The following is a 27,473-nucleotide window of genomic DNA, read 5'->3' as shown; positions in this document are numbered from 1 at the left end:
GTGTGTGTGTATATATATATATATATATATGTATATATATATTGCTTTTACTAACAAACATACCACTTCTGGTAATGCTGTTAAAGTATAATCCACATGATCTTTTTAGTTCTTCCCTCAACCATGTTGACTTGCATTATTGAAGGTTGGTATTAGATGGTTAATAAAAGTAATTATAAATTAATAATGCAATAAAAATTAACTTGTTTATCTTTTAGATGCTATATAATTATTTCCTTAAATTATTTGATTACGATACAACTTAACAAAAAACTGTGTCTAAGTTCCTTGTACTTAGAGCTCTCATATACCTGTAAAACCAAAACAAAATAAAAGACAAAGCTAAAAACCAGTGTACTTCAAATAAACAGCATTCATTTTATGAGCTGGGTGATACTGTTTTGAGTTAGTCATGAGCGCAGGGGTGGTGTGATGAGTCAGTGCTCCTACTCTGCTCCAACTTCTCTCCCTTTGCTCCTGCAGTTCCAGCATTTCTGCTTTGTGCCAGTACGGTTGTCAGGACTCCACTGAACTCAGATGTTAGATTTGGTTGTAGGATCATCATCCAGTTGATCCAGAATGTAAACTAAGCATTTTAGATTGTCACTGAACTAAAAATGCAACATTTTAAGTTCTTACAATGAATTTATAGTTAATTGAGACCTCTTTTTCTACTACATCAGTCCCAGGGCTGCTTCGATGACTCCAAAACTAAAGTCGGCAGAACTTGATTTATTACCATCATCCTGCATCTTTTTTCTTCATCGGTTAATAGCTCATGACTGAGATTTTCCATACATTTCTTTATTCCAATAGCTCAGATTAGGATGTGGCAGTAAAACTTTTGATTTAAGATACTTATTCCAGATGTCATATTTTATCAGGAATTAGTGTTATTACAAAACTACAAGGTAATGAAGGAATTTTCCAGGCATTCGTGCTGTGCCAAAAAAGCAGGTATTTTTGTGTGGAGGATGCTTGGCCTAGCCTCCTTCCATTTCACTGCATAGCTGATTTTGTCTGCAAAAGAAAGAGTTTTGATGTATTTAGAGAAATTGCCTGCCCTGATTCACTGCAAATAAAAATATGATTATCCGACTGTGAAAGAGATAACTTGAATGTGTGAGTAGCGGGTGCGTCTTTAGAGTGTTATGTTTCTTTTTTTTCTTTTCTTTTTTTTTTTTTTGCGGTATGCGGGCCTCTCGCTGTTGTGGCCTCTCCCGTTGCGGAGCACAGGCTCCCGACGCGCAGGCTCAGCGGCCATAGCTCACGGGCCCAGCCGCTCAGCGGCATGTGGGATCTTCCCGGACTGGGGCACGAACCCGCGTCCCTTGAATCGGCAGGCGGACTCTCAACCACTGTGCCACCAGGGAAGCCCAGAGTCTTATGTTTCTTATTGGTTGTTCTTTACTTTGCTTGAATCTGGAACTTTCACTTTTATGCTTTCCTTTTCGTTAACGTTTTCTGTGTGGTATGTGTGAAGGTTGGTTTTTCTTATCATTAAGTAAGGGTTTGTTTAAGCTTTAAGAATTGTTTTGTGTACCGGGCTGCGTTTTAATTGGGCTATATTCTGTTGTTCATGAAGTAGATCTCTGCAGGAAACTGGCACAGCTCATTAGATGACTTGGTGAGTTTGATGGGTGAGCTGGCGGGGATGGTTGTGGGTGGACATGTGAAAACTAGGGAGAGACAGAAGGACATAGATTCTAAAATGTTTCTACTTGTTATATTTTTATACATTTTTAAATGATTACTACGTTGGATGTATTAAAAAAAAACCAAACTTGTTAAAGTTCCTATATGCTTTCATGTTAATTCATGTGAGAATGTTCTTAAATTGATCTTTTAGGATTACAGGTAATAAATTTATTTGTACAACTATGAAATCATATTCAGATTTGATTTAGGATATGTTTTTATTAAAGTGCAACATAGTATTGTTTTTTTTTAAAAAAGCGTTTGGGGCCTGTAACAGGAAAGGTGGTTACCTTATCCTGACTGTATCCCATTAACTTACAGATGAATGACTTGTTGAAGTAGAAGTCTAGAGTTTAGGAATAGGAAAAATCTCCTTTTATGCTGGTCTCAAAAAGGAGTTCTAAGTATGATTTTAACTTTTGCCATGTAATTCTTTCTCATGGATCGTTTTGATGGTTATTTTCTATGATTGGCAGGGCTATTCACCTAAATCTTCTTTGAAATGATGTGAAAAATCTTTGGGAATAGGAGATTGAATAAACACAGTAATTCAGTCACCTAAGCATATGCTGGTGGAATTCTAGCTGTGTGACAAAACCTAACTCACACATAGTGCTTTATCAGCGCCTGTAGAAAAAATGAAACAAATGCAAGGTGTAAAATGAAAACAATTTTCAAACTCTCATCGCTTCAGACCTCTAAGGACCTGGTTGGTTTTCTGTTTCCTCTTTCCCTATTGTGGCAACAGTATGAGCATCCTTCAAGAAGGAATGAGCCAGCAGATCTCTTCCACTCTGTTGAATACTCAAAGCAGGGAAGATGTATAGAAAGCCTGATTCTATTTTGATTCTGTTAGGAAAATTGTTATTTTATGTGCTTGTGTTTTTCTTTTCCTCTCCTTTTGGAGAATAGTAGTTTAGAGGCAGCTTCTCTCCAGTTTTTTGGTGGCCTTTTTGCATGGCAATAACTGAAGTGGGATTAAAGTCCTCTTTGATTCTGGACTTTTCTTTCTAAATGGCTGTACATGTTAACTTTTAAAGAGCTTTTGGACTTCCGATCCCCTCTAATATAAAATTTCTTTGATTTAGAATGCTGGTACTTCTGGGTGGTGAGATTGCTATTTATATTTCCCTGTTACTCTGTCCTCAGTGATCAAGAGATTACCATGTATTGGGACTTCCCTGGTGGTCCAGTGGTTGACTCCACGCTTCCACTGTAGGGGGCATGGGTTCAATCCCTAGTTGGGGAACTAAAATCCCACATGCTCTGTGAAGCGGCCAAAAAAAAAAGAGAGATTACCATGTATTGCTTCTGTGTTCATTGGGAAACTCAGAAAACATGTATGGACCACTATATCAGGGAAGTTAGTGTTTTAGAGAAAGAGTCAAGTATAAATCCAGATCTATTCTTCTTGTAAGACATTTCAGTAGCCGTAGTGTTGTTGTTTTTGCTTCAAGTTGTGTATCTTTTGGCCTCTTCCATTTGGCTTAGAACAAGGAAGGACCATCAGAGAGAGGAAGTATCTTGTAATTAGAAGTGAAACTTACTGTTAGTGTGGAGAGGTGTGTGTATTGCAGGAAATTTGAATATCCATTTTGTGGAAGCATAATATGTTAGTACCTTGGCAGATTTACTAAGAATGGAAAATAAGATAATTTGTAATAAATCATTATGTAAATGTATGTAATATTTTATGTAGTAATGGAAATGTGAAAAATCAAAGTTTGACATTTCTCTCATTAAGAATGTGTATGATTGATGTTTATTGTTCACTGGGGTTTCTCAGTTGGAGTAGAACAATAATCTTTCTTTTGGATTGAACCTGCTGTTCCTAGTTTTCGTAAATTATTAAAAGAAGGCCTGCATATATTTAAATGAAGAATTATGGGCAAGTCATAGCCAGCTGTTCATTTAGTAAATCTGATTGATCTACCAAATCTCTGTGTTGAGAACGTGAATATTACAACCTACCAGGTGTGAATCAGAGGTAACCTTTCCTTAACTCCCTGTCCCCAGTCCCTCCTGATTTGTCATGATTACTTTATAGAGGGTGTAATAAAGTTTCTACTAGAGAGCAAACAACCTTATTTTAAGTATTAGACTGACCTTATTTTAAGTAATAGACATATTCAGCTGAAGTTGCAGAAAGGGACATTTTGTGCATTTAAAAACATTTCCCTGTTGATTCTATTGTAACTTAAGTGCTATGGTAATAACAAAAAGTTTGTATCTAGTACATAATAAAAATCAATCTTGTTAAATATTCAATTCAAGGGACATTTTGCCGTTTACTGTTAAAGTCTTCAGGCCTTTAATTCTACGGTAACACTTGCAAAAAGATTTTCAAATGGACAGTGAATCTTTATGACCTTACTATTAAAAAGGCTCAAGTATGTCCCAATGACAGTTAATTTCTATTAATCCTTAGTGACTTCTGTGCTTGTTCTGCTATACAAGTTAATTCTGTACTTCAGCCAGCTGTTGCTTTGTGAGTTGCAGTCAACTATGTCTGAGAACAAGAAACTAAGTCTTACTCAGTTGATAGACCACTATAAATTAGATGATACATTGCTACACTGTAACAGAAATGAAGAAGAATTTATAGGTATTTAATTCATAATTTTTTCTCCAGATTATCTTTTTGAATTAAATTAATTAAATTAATTAAAAGATACTTACTCATTTTAAAGGGAAGTTATAAGCCATTAGGGCTTAGAGAAAGGCATCCTGGTGAACCTGGATCAATTTTGGGGCACTCTGGTGTATAAGTACAAACTAAGTTCTAAAATGAAAATTTAGTATTTTGGATAAACTTAACCAATGAAAACTTGACAGTTAAAGAAATGTGAAAAAAATTTAAATCATGTTAAAAAATAATTTGGACAATTCTGGAAGTCAGTTTTAATACTCTGTCTTATTGTGATAAAAAGTTTTATTTAAAGTTAAAAAATAGTCCAATTTGGTGAGTTTAAACCTAAACTGGTCTAAAAATGCCCGCCTTTCTCCTAAGTTTATGACCCTTGTTTCCATTCATTTACCACATATTTCCATTTCAACTGATTTCAACTGAACTAAACTTAAATACTTAAGCATTTGGATTAATGTATTATTCCAGGAACTTGCCATTTTCTGTGTGTGAGCCGTACATGGAATTCTTTTCAGACACACACCCCCCCCACCCTCCGCCCCAATACCATTCACCTCTCCCTAAAACAATGAAGGCATTGTTGTTTTTGGCATCACTGAATTATATGCTTGGCTTTTAAAGAGAATTGTTGGTATATTCATAGTCACTGAATAATACTTGAGAATTTATTTTTTAAAAAGTGCTAGAAGGGCTTCCCTGGTGGTGCAGTGGTTGAGAGTCCGCCTGCCGATGCAGGGGACACGGGTTTGTGCCCCGGTCCGGGAAGATCCCACATGCCGCGGAGCGGCTGTGCCCGTAAGCCATGGCCGCTGAGCCTGCGCGTCCGGAGCCTGTTGCTCCGCAACGGGAGAGGCCACAACAGTGAGAAGCCCGCGTACCGCAAAAAAAAAAAAAAAAAAAAAAAAAAAAAAAGTGCTAGAAGTTAGAAGAATGGCACAGAGTGAATAAATTTTTTTAAAAAATTGAGGTAGATTCTGGCAGTGAAAAAACTGGCAAGCTAGCCTTCATCTTTAGTGAAAATTCTAGATCTTATTAAATAGACGTGAGCAACATAGGGTAAAAAAAGGAATGAATGTTAGAAGTCAGTGTGGATTACTTTAACTAGTTCATTTCATTTTCTGAATAGGATTGCTAGATTGACAAATACAGGGACTTATTTAGAAGTGTAGTGTGTTCTGCTTTTAGACAGATATTCTCAGAGCATCTTTGGTAGCAAGATAAAGAAACTAGGAATCCCCAAAGTATTGTCTCTTTTGTTCTAAAGCAATGCTCCTCAAAGTATGATTTGCATACCAGTTTCAGTTCATAAACTTTGTTGCTGACCTTGATCAAATTGGTATTTAAGGTTTTAAACTTGACTTTTAATTTCTGTTTTCAGTCTTAGAAGACAGAGAGGGTTGGACTAGATAGATAATCTCTTAGCTTCCTTCCTTGCTCTAAATTTCCAATGCTTGGGGATATTTTTATTTGGTTTACTTGTTGTGGAATGAGATGCTCAAATATTTAAGACAGATGTGTACCAGTGAGGTGGAAATATATCAGCAGTCCCAATTTAGGTAACAAAACTCAACAGAATGGGTAGTTATTCCTCCTTGAGTTACTTTCCCTTTTTCAGTGTTGTGCTGCCACACAAACAGTGTGGTTCATTTATACTGTTTTTGTGAAAACAAGCAAGCACACAAACAAACTAGGGATTCAGGATAAAAAATATATCCTTTTCCATTTGTGGTATCACAGTTATGATGGGAATTGGGTATTATCAGTCTAGATCAGGAACCCAGGCTTAAAAACTGGAGAACAAAGATTGAAAACCTAGGCAGGAGTTTCTGAAAGCAGGACATAACCTACTGGTCAACTAGAGGTCTTCTAGATGAATGGAACTTGATTACTAAATTAAAGGCCCTGTGAGACAGATTCTCAAAATACCTTTAAATTGGTCTCGTGTGGATAAGGCAGATCATACCTTGTTGGAGGTAAGTAAATGATCCTGATTAAAGTCAGAAGAAAGTAAAGTAATGTCTATATCAGTGGTCTCATTTTTGGGGGACATGTATACAAAAATTATGTGCATTTCTACCCTCATTTTATACATTATTTTATTCCACCTTCCCATGGAGAACACTGTCTATTTGGCTGCCAGTGAGCATTCCTTTCCTTTTCCCTTTCTTAGAACGGTGTGATTCCTTAAAATGTTGAAAATAGGTTCTGCCAGCTTTCTTTCCTTGCGTATAGAATAATTTGATTCCCATTAAAATATCTTTGAGTTTCAGTACCATGCCTCAAAGAAATAAATTCTAGTCACAAAACAACTGTGGTGGGCTTCCCTGGTGGCGCAGTGGTTGAGAGTCCGCCTGCCGACGCAGGTGACATGGGTTCGTGCCCCGGTCCGGGCAGATCCCACATGCTGCGGAGTGGCTGGGCCTGTGGGTCGTGGCCGCTGAGCCTGTGCGTCCGGAGCCTGTGCTCCTCAACAGGAGAGGCCACAACAGTGAGAGGCCCGCGTACCGCAAAAAAAAAACAAAAACTGGTACATATGGATCCTGTTCTCTCTTATCTTTTGCTGCCTCTGTGTTCTTGAACACACTGATTCCTTCACCATAGTGCATGCCTCTTTGTAGAGCAGGAGCTGGGTGTCCTTGAAAAAAATCGCCATGACAGGCAGAGCAGGTGCTCGGTTAACAGATTCAAAGAGGGCGCTAGTGCTGTTCTTCCTCTGGTTTCAGTTCCACTGCTGCCAGACTGGACTGCACTGTAGCAGTTATATTGAGAAGAAGTTGATAGTTCCTCTGATGAAGGGGGATGGCACTGATGTCTAATTTCACAGGCCATTATGAAGGTCATCTGCACTTGGGTTTATCTTTACCTAGTCTCTCACCACTTGGTTTCACAAGAATCCATAGTAAGTTAAACATTGAAAAAAAGTATCCATAAGGCATTCTATTACTAGAAACAATGTGTTAATAAACAAGACTGATTAGAGATATAGGGGATGCTGAACACTTGGCAATGCACACATATTAAGGATTTTCTGTATTGGTGAGCACCACGCTTTATCCAGTGTTGAATTTATTTGGCTTCTTTTTTTTTTTTTTTTTTTTTGCGGTACGCGGGCCTCTCACTGTTGTGGCCTCTCCCGTTGCGGAGCACAGGCTCCGGACGCGCAGGCTCAGTGGCCATGGCTCACGGGCCTAGCCACTCCGTGGCATGTGGGATCTTCCCGGACCGGGGCACGAACCCGTGTCCCCTGCATTGGCAGGTAGACTCTCAACCACTGCGTATTTGGCTTCATTTTTAAATGGGCTAGAAAGCTTTGTATTTTTGAAATGTTTTATTGTTGTGCTTTGATATAACCAAAGTCATTTGGTATAAGGACAGTAGACTTTATTTTTTTTAACATCTTTATTGGAGTATAATTGCTTTACAATGTTGTGTTAATTTCTGCTGTATAGCAAAGTGAATCAGCTGTACGTATACATATATCCCCATATCCCCTCCCTCTTGCGTCTCCCTCCTACCTTCCCTATCCCACCCCTCTAGGTGGTCACAAAACACTGAACTGATCTCCCTGTGCTATGTGGCTGCTTCCCACTAGCTATCTGTTTTACATTTGGTAGTGTATACATGTCAGGGCCACTCTCTCACTTCGTCCCAGTTTACCCTTCCCCCTCCCCGTGAAGGACAGTAGACTTTTAAAATTGAATTTTTAAATTGAGTTGTTAATCATTGGATGGTAGGTTCTATTTTAATTGTGGATATAAAGGAGTAAATGGGAGAGAAAATATTTGACTCTGCTCAAAATGTATGTATAGTAAAAAGCAAAGGGTTTCCATTCTCAACAAACATTCTCTACTTAGTAATACTGCATTGAACAGTTCAGGTTTAAAATTTTATATAAGAATAGCTGATATTCAAAGAGAATATGCTGCGTTTCCTCATATTCTAATTTGCAGAAAATAGAAATTGATAAATATTAACCATTGAAAATATGGTGCTTTTATTACTTTATTGACTAAGTAAAAAGAGAAGAGTGAAAATTATGAGAATTGTGGAAATAAACCTTTTTTGTTTTGAAGGCAAAACGTCTAAAGCCTGTGGTAGGTTTTGAATAAAAAACTTTGTATTTTAGTGCATCTTTATAACTCCACACTAATGTTTGAGAACTGCTTTTGCAGGGCAGTATATATTGTGTTAGATGAGCAGCAAAATGAAGTTTGCCTCTTTCAATTTTATGGAAGAGTCAAACACAACATCAAAGAAATATCATCCCTTCCAGGGAATTTTTTGTTTAGCCAAGTAGAACACAAGATGAAGAGTGAGAGAGACGTTTACAAAGGTTATTAATTCATTTTGGTGTGGGAGAGAAGAGAGAAATAGCATACTGAAGTTAGTTTTTAAAAATTTCACTACAACACAGATCAATTTCACTAATGTTTGCAAGGAGACATTGTAAATTAAGAGGACATTCAACAAGCAAAACAACAAAAACAAAGCTTGGGAAAAGAACAAAAAAAATACTACCTTGATACTATGAATATAAAAAATAAAAAGTTTAATTTGAAGCGGACTGAGATAGGGCATGGGATGCATTTTTTAGTATGCTTTCCTTGACTTTGTCTCTTAAAAATCCATAATGATTTGAAAATTGATTATAAACAATGAATAAGTACTTAGATAAAATGACGTTTGAACTGTCATATTTATGGTGATTCTAGTATAAATAACAGCATAAAGTTAAACCTAAAATTCATTCTATTAGCTTTGGGATAAAAAGCATGTTCTTTAATAATATATTCTATCAGATAGGACATGCAAATAAAAAAAACTACTTGGATTGCAATTTAAACTTTTATTTTCGTTTCCTTGTTTTTAGTAAGATATTAACTTTCATGCAAGATTGTAATTGACCTTCAGAGTAATTTAAAATATTTTGAAGAAAGCAAAATTTCTTAGTAGACCTGAAAGATGGAGAAATCTACAGTTATAATACTTTGCCAGTTCCACAAAGTAGATTTGTACCTTGACTCTGAGACTCTGAGGCAATGAATATAACAATCTATTACTTACTTAAAGTCAGTGGAAGTGTCAAAAGAGCTACAGTGCTACTGAATTTAAAAAGTAGACTGCTTTAGTTTTATGCTACATCCTCATATTGTCCCTTCATTGAATAACATATATACAATTAGTCATAGTCTTCGAATAAGGATAAGAAAAACACTAGCATTCAAGTTTTGTATACTGTAGCTTTAGAAAATTACTGCTCTTTTAGAAATGTTGACAAGGTGCTATTAGTTTTTAAGTAAATTCAGTGCTCTGTCTTTAAGCCTAGAAAAATATTTGTAAGCTATAGTTTCACTTCAGCTGTCTAAAGGAAATAAAATATTTTGACTGCAGTTTGAGAAATTTGACAACCTCATATTAAATCCAGGAGTCATTCTGTATTTTATAGATGCCAGTTTACTTCTGCATTGTAAAATATATTACTAACCATGATCTTTGACATTTGTTCATGTACTTTATTTTTCATGTGAGCATCACAAAATGATGATCTGTGCCTAAATAGGTGAGATTTTCTATTAAGTCAACTCTGCAATTCAACAATCATTTAATTGTGTGCTTTTGCCTTTACATACACTGAGAGGGTTTTGAATGGAGTGGAAGATTGGGCCATGTGATGCTGTAAAGAACCTTAAATTGTTGATGAATTTGACCATGTTTTAAGGAAATTTAAATAGTTTCTTATTAATTAGTTGGAGTATTGAATAATAGATGCCTACAAAATTTAGTGATCAGTGAGAGCCACAGTTGTATGCTTTACTTCAGCACAGCCTTACTTAAATTTAATTGATGTTACTTACTTAAAGCTTTACTTAAAAAATGATTTTGAATTGGGTATTTTCCTCAATATAATAATACATGGGCCTCTACATTTATAGTTCGATTGTATTTTCCTTTGTTTCTGTTATCTTTGTATCTTTTTTTCCTCCACTAGATTATAAGCTTATGAGGGCAGAACTATCAATATGTCTTGTTTGCCTTTATATCCCTCAAAGAACCCAGCAGTATTTGTCAAAAAGAAGTAAATTAATACATTTTGTACTGTGTATTTAATATAACATATTCCTGATTATTCCTTCATAATGACAAATCTGTAATTTCTTTTCATGATGACAGTTAAAATAGAAACAAAGGTAGTATAGGATTTTTAAAAATTTCTTACCTCATTCAAGTACATAATCTAGATAAAAGTACACTTTATACACACGTGACTTTGGACACTTGCTTGAAAACCATTGCAAGCTAATTATGTATTTTAGATCTTTTTTATGATCATAATTGATATTAACAGACATTTATTGAACACCTACTGTGTAAGTGTGTGTTTTCTTATCCCAATTGTTTAGATTTGGAGCAAACTTACATTATAGGTACTTGGGTGTGTGTCTTATTTGTATTACTCAGAATTTTAAACAAAACAATATGAAGAGAATTTTAGTTAATGAAAGTCATGGTTCTTGAGATTAAATAGTAGCAAGCTGGGGAAGTGTTATGTCGTATTGGGAAGGAACATCTGTTTTCATCACGAGATGGCAGCACCAATGCCTAGTGGTTTTTTTTGGCCGAGCTGCATGCCATGTGGGATCTTAGTTCCCGACCAGGGATGATGGAACCTGCATTCCCTGCATTGGCAGTGCAGAGTCTTAACCACTGGACTGCCAGGGAAATCCTCCCCCCTCCCACCCCAGTACATAGTTAACACTCATTGACTAATTGAATGACTGACTGAGTGAACAAATACGTGAATAAACAACTGAATACAATTTAAGAAGGTTGGTACAGAGTAATTAATTGGCTAAGCTGGAGTGCAACCATTAGGATCTGAGTTGTTTGTTGATTAAAAGCTTCAGTTTGACTTCAGGAGTATGGAAAACTTAATTACTTTGTGAACTCTTTATTAAGTAATGGGTGCTAATTGCCTGATGTCTATTAAGCAATTGTTGGGGCAAGAGAATCTTACTTCCACTTTTGGGGTGCCAGCTGTTTTAGCTTTCATTTTGGAGAGCGAAAGGGAAAGCAGTATTAGGCACTAAGCAATATGGGCCTCATCTTATGTATCACCAATAGTGTATATATGCTTTCAGCAGTCTATGGAATTGTATTACTACTTATTGAAAGTCACTATCTTGATTACTTGTATTATACTGAGATACATTCTGAGAAAAGGCGTTGTAAAAGTGCGTCTGTGCAATGGTAATTCTTTTTTTTTTTTTTTTTTGCGGTACGCGGGCCTCTCACTGTTGTGGCCTCTCCCGTTGCGGAGCACAGGCTCCGGACGCGCAGGCTCAGCGGCCATGGCTTACAGGCCCAGCCGCTCCGCGGCATGTGGGATCTTCCCGGACCGGGGCACAAACCCGTGTCCCCTGCATCGGCAGGCGGACTCTCAACCACTGCACCACCAGGGAAGCCCTGGAAATTCATTTTGTGCAATAAAATGGAACTCAGATTTCATGTTCCTTTGGGGCCAAACAGTAAAACCCTGTCTACTTTCCAATTTAGGCATCTTCACATATGGTGAGTACCGGACACTGATTACTGTGAGGAGAGGAAGGTGGAAAAGAGACTGGGATCCACTGGCAGCTTTATCTCCTGCATTAGAGATAAGGATGTCTCCTGTTGGTTTTTACAAGTGAATGCCTGGGAGATGAGCTTTGTGCCCTAGCAGTTCAGAACTGCAAATTTCAAACTGCTTTTAGTTTTCCTACACAAACCATGCTGTTTTATCCCTTTGGCTTTTACTCATGCTCTTACATCTCTTTGGAACACACTTCACTTAACCCGTTCTTTGCTTAGTTAATTCACGGTTTATTATGTGAATATCTTGGGGAAGCTGTCCCTACTGTAGAATCCTGGGCATATATCTCTACCTTGGCAAAGTAAAGAGCAGGATAATTCATTGGGGTACAAGAAGAAAATATTAATCTAAGCTTTTTGCAATATTATATGGATCGAAAATGGCACTCTCATTGTCTCATGTATCAAGTGGGCACTTGTTATATACAATGTGCGAAATACTCTGCGGAAGAGTGGGAGTTTGTGAAACACAGAGTGGTTTATATTAGTATCCACACATATTTGTTGGCTTTCAGCATACTGTCATATATTTTAGTTTGTTACGTGTACCTGGTTATCTTAAACATTCAAACTTTTGGTTTCCCTTGATATGATAAACACGTACTTAATTTAACTAAGTCTAAAGTTAACCATTTTGGGGCTTCCCTGGTGGTGCAGTGGTTAAGAATCCGCCTGCCAATGCAGAGGACATGGGTTCAATCCCTGGTCTGGGAAGATCCCACATGCCACGGAGCAGCTAAGCCCATGCACCACAACTACTGAGCCTGCGCTCTAGAGCCTGCGAGCCACAACTACTGAGCCTGCATGCCACAACTGCTGAAGCCCATGCGCCTAGAGCCCGTGCTCCACAACAAGAGAAGCCACTGCAATGAGAAGCCTGCACACCACAATGAAGAGTAGCCCCCACTCGCAGCAACTAAAGAAAGCCTGTGTGTAGCAACAAAGACCCAACACTGCCAAAAATAAAAATAAAAATAAAAAGAATTAGGCTGATCTGATGCAAATTTAAAAAAAATATAAAGCTAACCATTTTCTCTACCCTCCTCTTGTACAATGTGAGACCTTTGGAACACTTTAACTCTTCACTTTTCCAACTCCAATGTTATTATGTTCAGTATTTTAGTTTTGCATATTTTAAGCCTCCAGCATTAGTTGTTACTCTCCCTCTTGGGTAGCAATACTTATTATTTATACCTGCACATTTATTTATTTGCTGATGTCTTTCTTGTGCCCCATTTTCTTCTTTTTGATTTAATTTTCTCTCAAAATACCACTGAGTACTTATTTCAGTGAGGACGTGATAGTAGTAAATATTTCTTCTGTAAATATTAGTTTGGTTGGGTATGACTGTTACCCTTGTTAGCCTCAGGATATTATCCTACTGTCTTCCAGCTTGTGCTGTTGCTGATGTTAGTCTAATTGTCATCCTTCTGTAGTAGTTTGACTCTGATTTTTTCTGGGGGTTCACTGATTGGGATTCATACTTCCTATATCTTAGGATTTGCCTCTTTTGTCAGTTCTGGAAAATTTTCAATATTATTTTCTTGTTTGAAACTCCAAGTTAACATATGTTATCTTTTTATTTTGTTCTCCATGTCTTGTAATCTCATTTTCATATTTTTCATTCCTATATCTCTGTGCTGCCTTCTGTTTAATTGCTCAGATTTATCTTCGAATCCATCTCTACTATCTATATCTGTATCTAATTTACTGTTTAGCCCAACCACTGAAGCTTAAATTTCAGTGCCCATTTTTTATTCCAGTAAGTTATATTTGATTCTTTTCTAATCTACCCTTAAAAATATACTTTTTTCTTATGTTAATTTCTTCTCATATGTTTAATAAATTTTAAACTTATTTCAGTCTCTATCACATGATTCTATTATCCAGATTTCCTGGGAATATAAACCACTGTGTTTTGTTCTTTTTTATTTATTTATTTTTATTTATTGTTTAAAAAATTTTTATTTTATATTGGAGCATAGTTGGTTAACAATGTTGTATTAGTTTCAGGTGTACAGCAAAGTGATACAGTTATACATATACATGTATCTATTCTTTTTCAAATACTTTTCGCATTTAGGTTATTACAGAATATTGAGCTGTGTTCCTTATGCTATACAGTAGGTCCTTGTTGGTTATCTATTTTAAACATAGCAGTATGTACGTGTCAATCCCAAACTCCCAATCTAACCCTCCCCCCCATCCTTCCTCCCTGGTAACTGTAAGTTAGTTCTCTAAGTCTGTGAGTGTTTCTGTTTTGTAAATAAGTTCCTTTGTATTAATTTTTTTTTAAGATTCTGCATATAAGTAAAACCATATGATATTTGTCTTTGTCTGACTTACTTCACTTAGTATGATAATCTCTAGGTCCATCATGTTGCTACAGATGGCATTATTTCATTCCTTTTAATGGCTGAGTAATAAGTATTCCATTGTATATATGTACTGCATCTTCTTTTTCCATTCATCTGTCGATGGACATTTAGGTTGCTTCCATGTCCTGGTTATTGTAAACAGTGCTGCAATGAACATTGAGCTGCATGTATCCTTTTGAACTATGTTTTCCTCTGCATATATGCCCAGGATTGGGATTGCTGGGTCATATGGTAGCCCTATTTTTAGTTTCTTAAACAACCTCCATACTGTTCTCCATAGTGGCTGTACCAATTTACATTCCCACCAACAGTGTAGGAGGGTTTCCTTTTCTCCACCCTCTCCAGCATTTATTGTTTGTGGATTTCTTGACGATGGCCATTCTGACTGGTGTGAGGTGATAGCTCATTGTAGTTTTCATTTGCACTTCTCTAATAATTAGCAAAGATGTTTAGCATCTTTGCATGTGCCTCTTGGCCATCTGTATGTCTTCTTTGCAGAAATGTCTATTTTCGGTCTTCTGCCCTTTTTTTTCCTTGATGAGTTAACATTTTATTTATTTTTTTTTTGGCTGCACCGCGTGGCTTGTGGGATCTTAGTTCCCCGACCAGGGATTGAACCTGGGCCCCAGGTGGAAGTGCGCAAACCTAACCACTGGACCGACAGGGAATTCCATGCCCATTTTTTGATTGGGTTGTTTGTTTTTTGGATATTGAGCCATGTGAACTGTTTATAAATTTTGGAGACTAATCCCTTGTTGGTTGCATCATTTGCAAATATTTTCTCCCATTCTCTGGGTTGTCTTTTCACCTCATTTATGGTTTCCTTTGCTGTGCAAAGGCTTTTGATTTTAATTAGGTTCTATTTGTTTATTTTTGTTTTTATTTCCATTACTCTGGGAGACAGCTCGGAAAAGATATTGCTGTGATTTATGTCAAAGAATGTACTGCCTATGTTTTCCTCTAAGAATTTTATAGTATCCGGTCTTACATTTAGGTCACCATTTTGAATTTATTTTTATGTATGGTGTTAAAGAATGTTCTAATTTCATTTTTTTACATGTAGCTGCCCAGTTTTCCCAGCACCATTTATTGAAGAGACTGCTTTCCTTCGTTGTATGGTCTTGTCTCCTTTGCTGTAGATTAATTGACTGTCGGTGTCTGCATTTATTTGTCAGCTTTCTATCCTGTTCCATAGATCTACATTTCTGTTTTTGTGCTAGTACCATACTGTTTTGATGACTGTAGCTTTGTAGTATAGTCTGAAGTCAGGGAGTCTGATTCCTCCAGCTTCATTTTTCTTTCTCAAGATTGCTTTGGCTATTCAGGGTTTTTGTGTCTCCATACAAATTTTAAGATTTTTTTGTTCTAGTTCTGTGAAAAATGCCATTGGTAATTTGATAGAGATTGCATTGAATCTTAGATTGCCTTGGGTAGTATAATCATTTTGACAATATTGATTCTTCCAATCCAAGAACATGGTATATCTTTCCATCTGTTTGTGTCATCTTTGATTTCTTTCATCAGCACATTATAGTTTTCAGAGTACAGGTCTTTTGTCTCCTTAGGTAGGTTTATTCTTAGGTATTTTATTCTTTTTGATGCAGTGGTAAATGGAATTGTTTCTTTAATTTTTCTTTCTGATCTTTTGTTGTTAGTGTATTGAAGTGCAACAGGTATCTATGTATTAATTTTGTATCCTGCAACTTTACTGAATTCATTGATGAGCTCTAGTAGTTTTCTGGTAGCATCTTTAGGATTTTCTATGTATAATATCATGTCATCTGCAGTGACATTTTTACTTCTTCTTCTCTAATTGGGATTACTTTTATTTCTTTTTTTTCTCTAATTGCTGTGGCTAAGGACTTCCAAAACTCTGTTGAATAAAAGTGGTGAGAGTGGACATCCTTGTCTTGTTCCTAACCTTACAAGAAATGCTTTCAGCTTTTCACCGTTGAGTATGATGGTAGCTGTAGTTTTGTCATGTATTGCCTTTATTATGTTGATGTATATTCCCTCTACTCCCGCTTTCTAGAGAGTTTTTATCATAAATGGTTGTTGAATTCTGTCAGTAGCTTTTCTGCATCTATTGAGATGATCATATGGTTCTTATTCTTCAGTTTGTTGATGTGGTATATCACACTGATTTGTGGTTATTGAAAAATCCTTGCATTCCTGGGAAAAATCCTACTTGATCATGGTGTATGATCCTTTTAATATATTGTTGTATTCGGATTGCTAGTATTTTGTTGAGGATTTTTGCTCTATGTTCATCAGTGATATTGGTCTATAATTTTCTTTTTCTGTGGTATCTTTATCTGGTTTTGTTATCAGGGTGATGGTAGCCTCATAGAATGAGTTTGGGAGTGTTCCTTCCTCTGCAATTTTTTGGAATAGTTTCAAAAGGATAGGTATTAACTCTTCTCTAAATGTTTCATAGAATTCGCCTGTGAAGCCGTCTGGTCCTGGACTTTTGTTTGTTGGAAGATTTTAAATCATGGTTTCAATTTTAGTACTTGTGATTGATCTGTTCATATTTTCTATTTCTTCTTGGTTCAGTCTTGGGAGATTGTACCTTTCTACGAATTTGTCCATTTCTTCTTGGTTGTCCATTTTATTGGCATATAGTTGCTTGTAGTAGTCTCTTATTATCCTTTGTATTTCTTGATGTCCATTATAACGTCTCCTTTTTTATTTCTAATCTTATTGATTTGAGTGTCTCCCTTTTTTTCTTGGAGTCTGGCTAAAGGTTTATCAATTTCGTTTATCTTTTCAAAGAACCAACTTTTAGTTTCATTGATCTTTTCTATTGTTTTCTTCATTTCTATTTCATTTACTTCTGTTCTGATCTTCATGATTTCTTTCCCTCTATGAGCTTTGGGTTTTGTTTGTTCTTTCTCTAGTTGCTTTAGGTACAAGATTAGGTTGTTTATTTGTGATTTTTCTTGTTTCCTGAGGTAAGATTGTGTCACTGTAAACTTCCCTCTTAGAACTGCTTTTGCCACGTCCCATAGGTTTTGGATCATTGTGCTTTCATTTTCATTTGTCTTAGGTATTTTTTGATTTCTTCTTTGATTTCAGCAGTGGTCTATTGGTTGTTTAGTAGCATAGTGTTTAGCCTCCATGTGTTTGTGTTTTTTACAGTTATTTTCTTGTAGTTGATTTCTAATCTCATAGTGTTTGTGCTCAGAAAAGATGCTTGATAAGATTTCAATTTTCTTAAATTTACTGTGGCTCACTTTGAGGCCTAGCATGTGATCAGTCATGGAGTATGTTCCATGTCCACTTGAGAAGAATGTGTATTCTGCTTCTTTTGGATTCTGCTTCTTTTGGATGGAATGCTCTATAAATATCAATTAAAGCCGTCTAATGTATCATTTAAGACCTGTGTTTCCTTATTGATCTTCTGTCTGTATGGTCTGTCCATTGATGAAAGTAGGGTATTAAAGTCCCCCACTATTATTGTGTTACTGTTGATTTCTCCTTTTATTGCTGTTAGTATTTGCCTTATATATTGGGGTACTCCTATGTTGGGTGCACATATATTTACAGTTGTTTTATCTTCTTCTTGGATTGGTTCCTTGGTCATTATTTAGTGTCCTTCTTTGTCTCTTGTAACAGTCTTTATTTTAAAGTCTATTTTGTCTAACATGAGTATTGCTACTCCAGCTTTCTTTTGATTTCCATTTGCATGGAATACCTTTTTCCATCCCCTTACTTTCAGTCTGTATGTATCTGAATTGGGTCTCTTGTAGGCAGCATATATATGGGTCTCGTTTTTGTATCCGTTAAGCCAGTCTGTGTCTTTTGGTTGAAGCGTTACATCCATTTACATTTAAGGTACTTATCAATATGTATGTTTGTACTACTATTGTCTTTTTTTTTTTTGCGGTACGCGGGCCTCTCACTGTTGTGGCCTCTCCCGTTGCGGAGCACAGGCTCTGGACGCGCAGGCCCAGCGGCCATGGCCCATGGGCCCAGCCGCCCCGCGGCATGCGGGATCCTCCCAGACCGGGGCACGAACCTGCGTCCCCCGCATCGGCAGGCGGACTCTCAACCACTGCGCCACCAGGGAAGCCCCTGCTATTTTCTTAATTGTTATGGATTTGTTTTTGTAGGTCTTTTTCTTCCCTTTTTTGTTCTCTTGTGATTTGATGACTAACTTCAGTGTTCTTTTGGATTCCTTTTTCTTTTTTGTGTGTGTATCTATTGTGGATTTTCAGTTTGTGGTTACCGTGAGGTTTTGATATAGCAGTCTGTATATAACCTAGATTGTTTCAAATTGCTCATCTTTTAATTTCAAATGCATTTCCAGTATCCTGCATTTGTACTCTCCTCTTCTCACAATTGCTGGTTTTGATAACATATTTGTGTACAGATGATTTCCTACCTTTACTTTATGTTTGCCTTTACCAGTGAGTTTTTCTGTCTGTAATTTTCTTATTTCTAGTAGTGACCTTTTCTTTTCCACTTAGAGAAGTTCCTTTAGCATTTGTTGCAAAGCTGGTCTGGTGGTTCTGAGTTCTCTTAGCTTTTGATTTCTCCATCGAATCTGAATGAGGGCCTTACTGGATAGAGTATTCTTGGTTGTAGGTTCTTCCCTTTCATCACTTTAAATATATCATTCCACTCCCTTCTTGCCTTCAGAGTTTCTGCTGAGAAGTCAGCTGATAACCTTATGAGAGTTACCTTGTATGTTATTTGTTGCTTTTCCCTTGTTCCCTTTTTTTTTTTTTTTTGGTGGTGCGCGGGCCTCTCACTGTTGTGGCCTCTCCTGTTGCGGAGCACAGGCTCCGGACACGCAGGCTCAGCGGCCATGGCTCATGGGCCTAGCCGCTCCGCGGCATGTGGGATCTTCCCAGACTGGGGCACAAACCCATGTCCCCTGCATCGGCAGGTGGACTCAACCACTGCGCCACCAGGGAAGCCCTCCCATGTTGCTTTTAATATTTTTTCTTTGTCTTTAATTTGATTACTACGTGTCTTGGCATGTTTCTCCTTGGGTTTATCCTTCCTGGGACTGTCTGTGCTTCCTGGACTTGGGTGACTGTTTCCTTTCCCATGTTAGGGAAGTTTTCAGCTGTTATCTCTTTAAATATTTTCTCAGGTCATTCCTCTCTCTCTTCTCCTTCTGCGACCCCTATAATGCAAATCTTGGTGAGTTTAATGTTGTCTCTTAGACTGTCTTCATTTCTTTTCATTCTTTTTCTTTATTCTGTTCCATGGCAGTGATTTCCACCATTCAGTCTTCCTGGTCACTTATCCGTTCTCCTGCTTCACTTACTCTGCTGTTTCCTTTTAGTGTATTTTTCATTTCAGTTATTGTATTGTTCATTTCTGCTTGTTTGTTCTTTAGTACTTCTAGGTCTTTGTTAAACATTTCTTGCCTTTTCTCGATCTGTGCCTCCATTCTTTTTCTGAGATCTTGGGATCATCTTCACTATCATTACTCTGAATTCTTTTTCTGGTATATTGCCTATCTCCACTTCAAATAGTTGGTCTTCTGGGGTTTTATCTTGTTCCTTCATCTGGAATATTTTCCTGTGCTGTCTCATTTTAACTTTCTGTGATTGCGGTTTCCATTCTGCAGGCTGCAGGATTGTAGTTCTCCTTGTTTCTGCTATCTATCCTCTGGTAGATGTCTAAGTCTCATGCAGGCTTCCCAGTGGGAGGGTCTGGTTTCTGCCCACTAGTGGCTGGAGCTGGGTCTTGTCCCTCTGGTGGGCAGGGCTGTGCTTAGGAAGACTTTAAGTAGCCTGTCTGCTGATGTATGGAGCTTTGTTCCCTCCCTTTTTGTTGTTTGGCCTTAGGTGGCCCAGCACTGGGAGCTTTAAGACTGCTGGGTGGGGCTAGGTCTTGGGGAGGAAATGGTGGCCTGCAGGAGGGATCATGTCAATGAGTACTTGCTGGAACTGCTGCTACCAGTGTATTTGTCCCCACAGGGAGCCACAGCCACCCCCTCCCTCCACAGGAGATGCTCCAATACTAGCAGGTGTGTCTGGCCAAGTCTCTTATGAGGTCATTGTATTTTCCCCTGGGTCCTGGTGTGCATGGGACCTTGTGTGTACCCTCCAAGAGTGGAGTTTCTGTTTCCCCTGGTCCTGTGGAATTCCTGCGATCAAACCCCACTGACTTTCAAAGCCAGATTCCCTGGGAGCTCCTCCTTCTGTTGCCAGACACCCAGGCTGGGAAGCCTCACGTGGGGCTTAGGACTTTTACTCCTGTGAGAGAACTTCTGTGGTATAATTACTTTCCAGTGTGTGGGTCACCCACCTGGCGGGCATGGAGTTTGATTTTATTGCGATTGCTTCCCTCCTACTGTCTTGTTGTGGCTTTTCGTTTTCTTTGGATGTAAGGTGTCTTTTTTAGTAGATTTCAGCATTTCTTTTGTTGATGTTTTTTCAGCGGTTAGTTGTGATTTTCGTGTTTTTGCAAGAAGGGGTGGGCTCACATGTCCTTCTACTCCACCACCTAGCTGGCCAATTGGCCTTGCTCTGGTTGTTCTTTTTTATGATGATGGATTGTTTCCATGTATGTTTTATAATTTTGTATTCTGAAGCTGTCTTCAGACTACCTTCCGCTGTGGTAATTCTGTGTGCTCTAGTTTGCATATATGTTCCCCTGGAACTGTTTTGTATTTGTTCTGGCACCTGAAGTATCCCAGGCTTCACTCAGGTTATTTTCTTGATGGGTAGGGAGTTCTCAGACCAACCATGTAAATAAACATTGACCTGTTATTCTTCATTTACTTTGTTCTGAATTGGGATGTTTGTATATACACCCTTAGTGTCATATTATTGAGATCTGGGAACTTTCATTTAAGTGTTGGGAATTAAATTGTAGTTCAAGTTGTGTTGTACCTGCCTTATTGTGTGAGATAAGATTTGAACAATCTGAATGATTCTTTGTCATAGAAAGTTATTGAAACTGGTGGGTAGAAGGAGTGAGGTTGTTTTGAAAAGTAGGAACAGTTCAAGCTAGTGATACTAAAACTTTGCGATTGCCCAAACTTTTGACACCCATAGTCATTATTGAGGGCCCCAAAGAGCTTTTATTTCTGGGGGTTATATATATTGATACTTATTGTATTGGAAATAAACACTGAGAGAATTTTTCTTCTTTTTATTTTTTATACAGCAGGTTCTTAATAGTCATCCATTTTATACATATTAGTGTATACATGTCAATCCCAATCTCCCAATTCATCACAGCACCACCCCCACCACCCACCACTTTCCCCCCTTGGTGTCCATACATTTGTTCTCTACATCTGTGTCTCAATTTCTGTCCTGCAGACCGGTTCATCTGTACAATTTTTCTAGGTTACATATATATGCGTTAATATATGATACTTGTTTTTCTCTTTCTGACTTACTTCACTCTGTATGACAGTCTCTAGATCCATCCACGTCTCTACAAATGACCCAATTTCGTTCCTTTTTATAGCTGAGTAATGTTCCATCGTATATATCAACCAACTTCTTTATCCATTCGTCGGTCAATGGGCATTTAGGTTGTTTCCATGACCTGGCTATTGTAAATAGTGCTGCAGTGAACACTGGAGTGCATGTGTCTTTTTGAATTATGGTTTTCTCTGGGTATTGGGATCCCAGTAGTGGGATTGGTGGGTCATATGGTAATTCTATTTTTAGTTTTTTAAGCAACCTCCATACTGTTCTCCATAGTGGCTGTATCAATTTACAATTCTACCAACAGTGCAAGAGGTTCCCTTTTCTCCACACCCTCTCCAGCATTTGTTGTTTGTAGATTTTCTGATGATGCCCATTCTGACTGGTGTGAGGTGATACTTCATGGTAGTTTTGATTTGCATTTCTCTAATAATTAGTGATATTGAGCAGCTTTTCATGTGCTTTTTGGCCATCTGTATGTCTTCTTTGGAGGAAAGTCTATTTAGGTCTTCTGCCCATTTTTGGATTGGGCTGTTTGTTTTTTTAATATTGAGCTGCATGAACTGTTTATATATTTTGGAGATAAATGCTTTGACCATTGATTCGTTTGCAAATATTTTCTCCCATCTGAGGGTTGTCTTTTCGTCTTGTTTATGCTTTCCTTTGCTGTGCAAAAGCTTTTAAGTTTCTTTAGGTCCCATTTGTTTATTTTTGTTTTTATTTCCATTACTCTAGGAGGTGGATCAAAAAAGATCTTGCTGTGATTTATGTCAAACAGTGTTCTTCCTATGTTTTCCTCTAAGAGTTTTATAGTGTCCGGTCTTACATTTAGGTCTCTAATCCATTTTGAGTTTATTTTTGTGTATGGTGTTAGGGAGTGTTCTAATTTCATTCTTTTACATGTAGCTGTCCAGTTTTCCCAGCACCACTTATTGAAGAGACTGACTTTTCTCCATTGTATATCCTTGCCTCCTTTGTCATTGATTAGTTGACCATAGGTGCGTGGGTTTATCTCTGGGCTTTCTGTCTTGTTCCATTGATCTATGTTTCTGTTTTTGTGCCAGTACCATATTGTCTTGATGACTGTAGCTTTGTAGTATAGTCTGAAGTCAGGGAGTCTGATTCCTCCAGCTCCGCTTTTTTCCCTCAAGACTGCTTTGGCTATTTGGGGTCTTTTGTTTCTCGATACAAATTTTAAGATGATTTGTTCTAGCTCTGTAAAAAATGCAATTGGTAATTTGATAGGGATTACATTGAATCTGTAGATTGCTTTGGGTAGTATAGTCATTTTCACAATATTAATTCTTCCAATCCAAGAGCATGGTATATCTCTCCATCTGTTGGTATCATCTTTAATTTCTTTCATTAGTGTCTTATAGTTTTCTGCATACAGGTCATTTGTCTCCTTAGTAGGTTTATTCCTAGGTATTTTATTCTTTTTGTTGCAATGGTAAATGGGAATGTTTCCTTAATTTCTCTTTCAGATATTTCATCATTACTATATAGGAATGCAAGAGATTTCTATGCATTAATTTTGTATCCTGCAACTGTACCAAATTCATTGATTAGCTCTAGTAGTTTTCTGGTGGCATCTTTAGGATTCTCTGTGTATAGTATCATGTCATCTGCAAACAGTGACAGTTTTACTTCTTTTCCAATTTGTATTCCTTTTATTTCTTTTTCTTCTCTGATTGCCGTGGCTAGGACTTCCAAAACTATGTTGAATAATAGCGGTGAGCGTGGACATCCTTGTCTTGTTCCTGATCTTAGAGGAAGTGCTTTCAGGTTTTCACCATTGAGAATGATGTTTGCTGTGGGTTTGTCGTATATGGCCTTTATTATGTTGAGCTAGGTTCCCTCTATGTCCACTTTTGGAGAGCTTTTGTCATAAATGGGTGTTGAATTTTGTCAAAAGCTTTTTCTGCATCTGTTGAGATGATCATATGGTTTTTATTCTTCAATATGTTAATATGGTGATTCACATTGATTGATTTGCATACATTGAAGAATCCTTGCCTCCCTGTGATAAATCCCACTTGGTCATGGTGTATGATCCTTTTAATGTGTTGTTGGATTCCTTTTGCTAGTATTTTGTTGTGTATATTTGCATCTATATTCATCAGTGATATTGGTCTATAATTTTCTTTTTTTGTAGTATCTTTGTCTGGTTTTAGTATCAGGGTGATGGTGGCCTCATAGAATGAGTTTGGGAGTTGTTTGGAAGAGTTTGAGAAGGATGGGTGTTAGCACTTCTCTAAATGTTTGATAGAATTCCCCTATGAGGCCATCTGGTCCTGGACTTTTGTTTGTTGGAAGATTTTTAATCACACTTTCAATTTCATTACTTGCGATTGGTCTGTTCTTATTTTCTGTTTCTTCCTGGTTCAGTCTTGGAAGGTTATACCTCTCTAAGAATTTGTCTGTTTCTTCCAGGTTGTCCATTTTATTGGCATAGAGTTGCTTGTGCTAGTCTTTTATTATCCTTTGTATTTCTGCAGTGTCTGTTGTAACTTCTCCTTTTTCATTTCTAATTTTATTGATTTGAGTTCTTTCCCTCTTTTTCTTGATGAGTCTGGCTAATGGTTTATCAATTTTGTTTATCATCTCAAAGAACCAGCTTTTAGTTTTATTGATCTTTGCTATTGTTTTCTTTGTTTCTATTTAATTTATTTCTGCGCTGATCTTTATGATTTTTCTCCTTGTGCTAAATTTGTGTTCTGTTTGTTCTTCTTTCTCTAGTTACTTTAGGTGTAAGGTTAGATTGTTTATTTGAGATTTTTCTTGTTTCTTGAGGTAGGCTTGTATAGCTACAAACTTCCCTCTTAGAACTGCTTTTGCTCCATCCCGTAGGTTTTGGATCATCGTGTTTTCATTGTCAGTTGTCTGTAGGTAGTTTTTTGATTTCCTCTTTGATTTCTTCAGTGATCTCTTTGTTATTTAGTAATGTATTGTTTAGCCTCCATGTGTTTCTTTTTTTACGTTTTTTTCCCTGTAATTGATTTCAATTTTCCTTGTAATTGATTTCAACAATTTCAGTTTTCTTAAATTTACCTAGGCTTGATTTGTAACCCAAGATGTGATCTATCCTGGAGAATGTTCCATGTGCACTTGAGAAGAAAGTGTAATCTGCTGTCTTTGGATGGAATGTTGTATAAATATCAATTAAATCTATCTGGTCTTGTGTTATTTAAAGCTTGTGTTTCCTTCTTAATTTTCTGTTTGGATGATCTGTCCATTGGTGTATGTGAGGTGTTACTGTCGATTTCCTCTTTTATAGCTGTTAGCAGTTACCTTATGTATTGAGGTGCTCCTATGTTGGGTGCATATATATATATATAATTGTTATATCTTCTTCTTGGATTGATCCCTTGACCATTATATAGTCTCCTTCCTTGTCTCTTGTAACATTCTTTATTTTAAGGTCTATTTTGTCTGATATGAGTATTGCTAGTTCAGCTTTCTTTTGATTTCCATTTGCATGGAATATCTTTTTCCATCCCCTCACTTTCAGTCTGTATGTGTCCCTAGGTCTGAAGTGGGTCTCTTGTATACAGCATATATATGGGTCTTGTTTTTGTATGCATTCAGCAAGCCTGTGTCTTTTGGTTGGAGCATTTAATTTGTTCACATTTAAGGTAATTATTGATATGTATGTTCCTATGACCATTTTCTTAATTGTTTTGCGTTTGATTTTGTAGGTCCTTTTCTTCTCTTGTGTTTCCCACCTAGAGAATTTCCTTTAGCACTTGTTGTAGAGCTGGTCTGGTGGTGCTGAATTCTCTTAGCTTTTGCTTGTCTGTAAAGCTTTTGATTTCTCCATCGAATCTGAATGAGATCCTTTCTGGGTAGAGTAATCTAAAGGTTCTTCCCTTTCGTCACTTTATGTATATCATGCCACTCCCTTCTGGCTTATAGAGTGTCTGCTGAGAAATCAGCTGTTAACCTTATGGGAGTTCCCGTGTACGTTATTTGTCTTTTTTCCCTTGCTGCTTTCAATAATTTTTCTTTGTCTTTAATTTTTGCCAGTTTGATTACTGTGTGTCTCGGTGTGTTTCTGCCTGGGTTTATCCTGTATGGAACGCACTGCGCTTCCTGGACGTGGGTGGCTATTTCCTTTCCCATGTTAGGGAAGTTTTCAACTATAATCTCTTAAAATATTTTCTCTGGTCCTTTCTCTCTCTCTTCTCCTTCTGGGACCCCTATAATGCGAATATTGTTGCATTTAATGTTGTCCCAGAGGTCTCTTAGGCTGTCTTCATTTCTTTTCATTCTTTTTTCTTTATTCTGTTCCGCAGCAGTGAATTCCACCATTCTGTCTTTCAGTTCACTTATCCGTTCTTCTGCCTTTGTTATTCTGCTATTGATTCCTTCTAGTGTATTTTTCATTTCAGTTATTGTAATGTTCATCTCTGTTTATTTGTCCTTTAGTTTTTCTAGATATTTCTTAAACATTTCTTGCATCTTCTCTATATGTGCCTCCATTCTTTTTCTGAGGTCCTGGATCATTTCAGTATCATTGTTCTGAATTCTTTTTCTGGAAGGTTGCCTATCTCCACTTCATTTAGTTGTTTTTCTGGGGTTTTATCTTGTTCCTTCATCTGGTACATAGCCCTCTGCCTTTCATCTTGTCTATCTTTCTGTGAATGTGGTTCTTGTTCCACAGGCTGCAGAGTGTAGTTCTTTTTGCTTCTGCTGTCTGCACTCTGGTGGATGAGGCTATCTAAGAGGTTTGTGCAAGTTTTCTGATGGGAGCGACTGGTGGTGGTTAGAGCCAGCTGTTGCTCTGGTGGGCAGAGCTCAGTAAAACTTTAATCTGCTTGTCTGCTCATGGGTGGTGCTGCGTTCCCTCCCTGTTGGTTGTGTGGCCTGAGGCAACCCAACACTGGAGCCTTACCTGAGCTGTTTGGTGGGGCTAAGGCAGACTCTGGGAGGGCTCAAGCCAAGGAGTACTTCCCAGTGCTTCTGCTGCAAGCGTCCTTGTCCTCACAGTTAGATAGAGCCACCCCCTGCCTCTGCAGGAGACTCTCCAACACTAACAGGTACGTCTGGTTCAGTCTTCTATTGGGTCATTGCTCCTTCCCCTGTGTCCCGATGTGCACACTACTTTGTTTTCCCTCCAAGAGTGGAGTCTCTGTTTTCCCCAGTCCTGTCGAAGTCCTGCAATCAAACCCCGCTAGGCTTCAAAGTCTGATTCTCTACCAATTCCTCCTCCCGTTGCCGGATCCCCAGGTTGGGAAACCTGACGTGGGGCTCAGAACCTTCACTCCATTGGGTGGACTTCTGTGGTATAAGTGTTCTCCAGTTTGTGAGTCACCCACCCAGCAGTTACAGCATTTGATTTTACTGTGATAGTGCCCCACCTACTGTCTCATTGTGGCTTCTCGATTGTCTTTGGATGTGGGGTATGCTTTTTGGTGAGTTCCAGTGTCTTCCTGTCGATGATTGTTCAGCAGTTAGTTGTGAATCTGGTATTCTCGCAAGAGGGAGTGAGAGCATGTCCTTGTGCTCCACCATCTTGAACGAATCTCCGAGAGATTTTTATAATGATTTAAAAAGCACACTCTTTACATGTTACTGTGTTTTTTAATGTAAAATAAAGTATGTTTTAAAAAAAATTAGTGAGAATAAGGCACTATTGTATTTTTTTTTTTTTTGCAAATGTCTTTAACGTCTGGCTGAATAGAATTGAAGGCAACTGGATCCTCACAACAACTT

The 27,473-nt window shown here is 37.6% G+C and overlaps 1 protein-coding gene across 1 annotated transcript in view; it reads left to right on the top strand.

Moving 5' to 3' along the window:
* Positions 1–27,473, top strand: part of DDX10 (DEAD-box helicase 10) — a 289,494-nt gene that overhangs the window by 84,141 nt on the left and 177,880 nt on the right. The gene's annotated exons all lie outside the window — the stretch shown is intronic.

This window comes from Leucopleurus acutus, assembly GCF_964270905.1.
Source record: "Leucopleurus acutus genome assembly, chromosome: 8".
Taxonomy (NCBI): domain Eukaryota; kingdom Metazoa; phylum Chordata; class Mammalia; order Artiodactyla; family Delphinidae; genus Leucopleurus; species Leucopleurus acutus.
The sequence above is the reverse complement of the archived record's forward strand: the minus strand, read 5'-3'. Positions and strand labels throughout refer to the sequence as shown.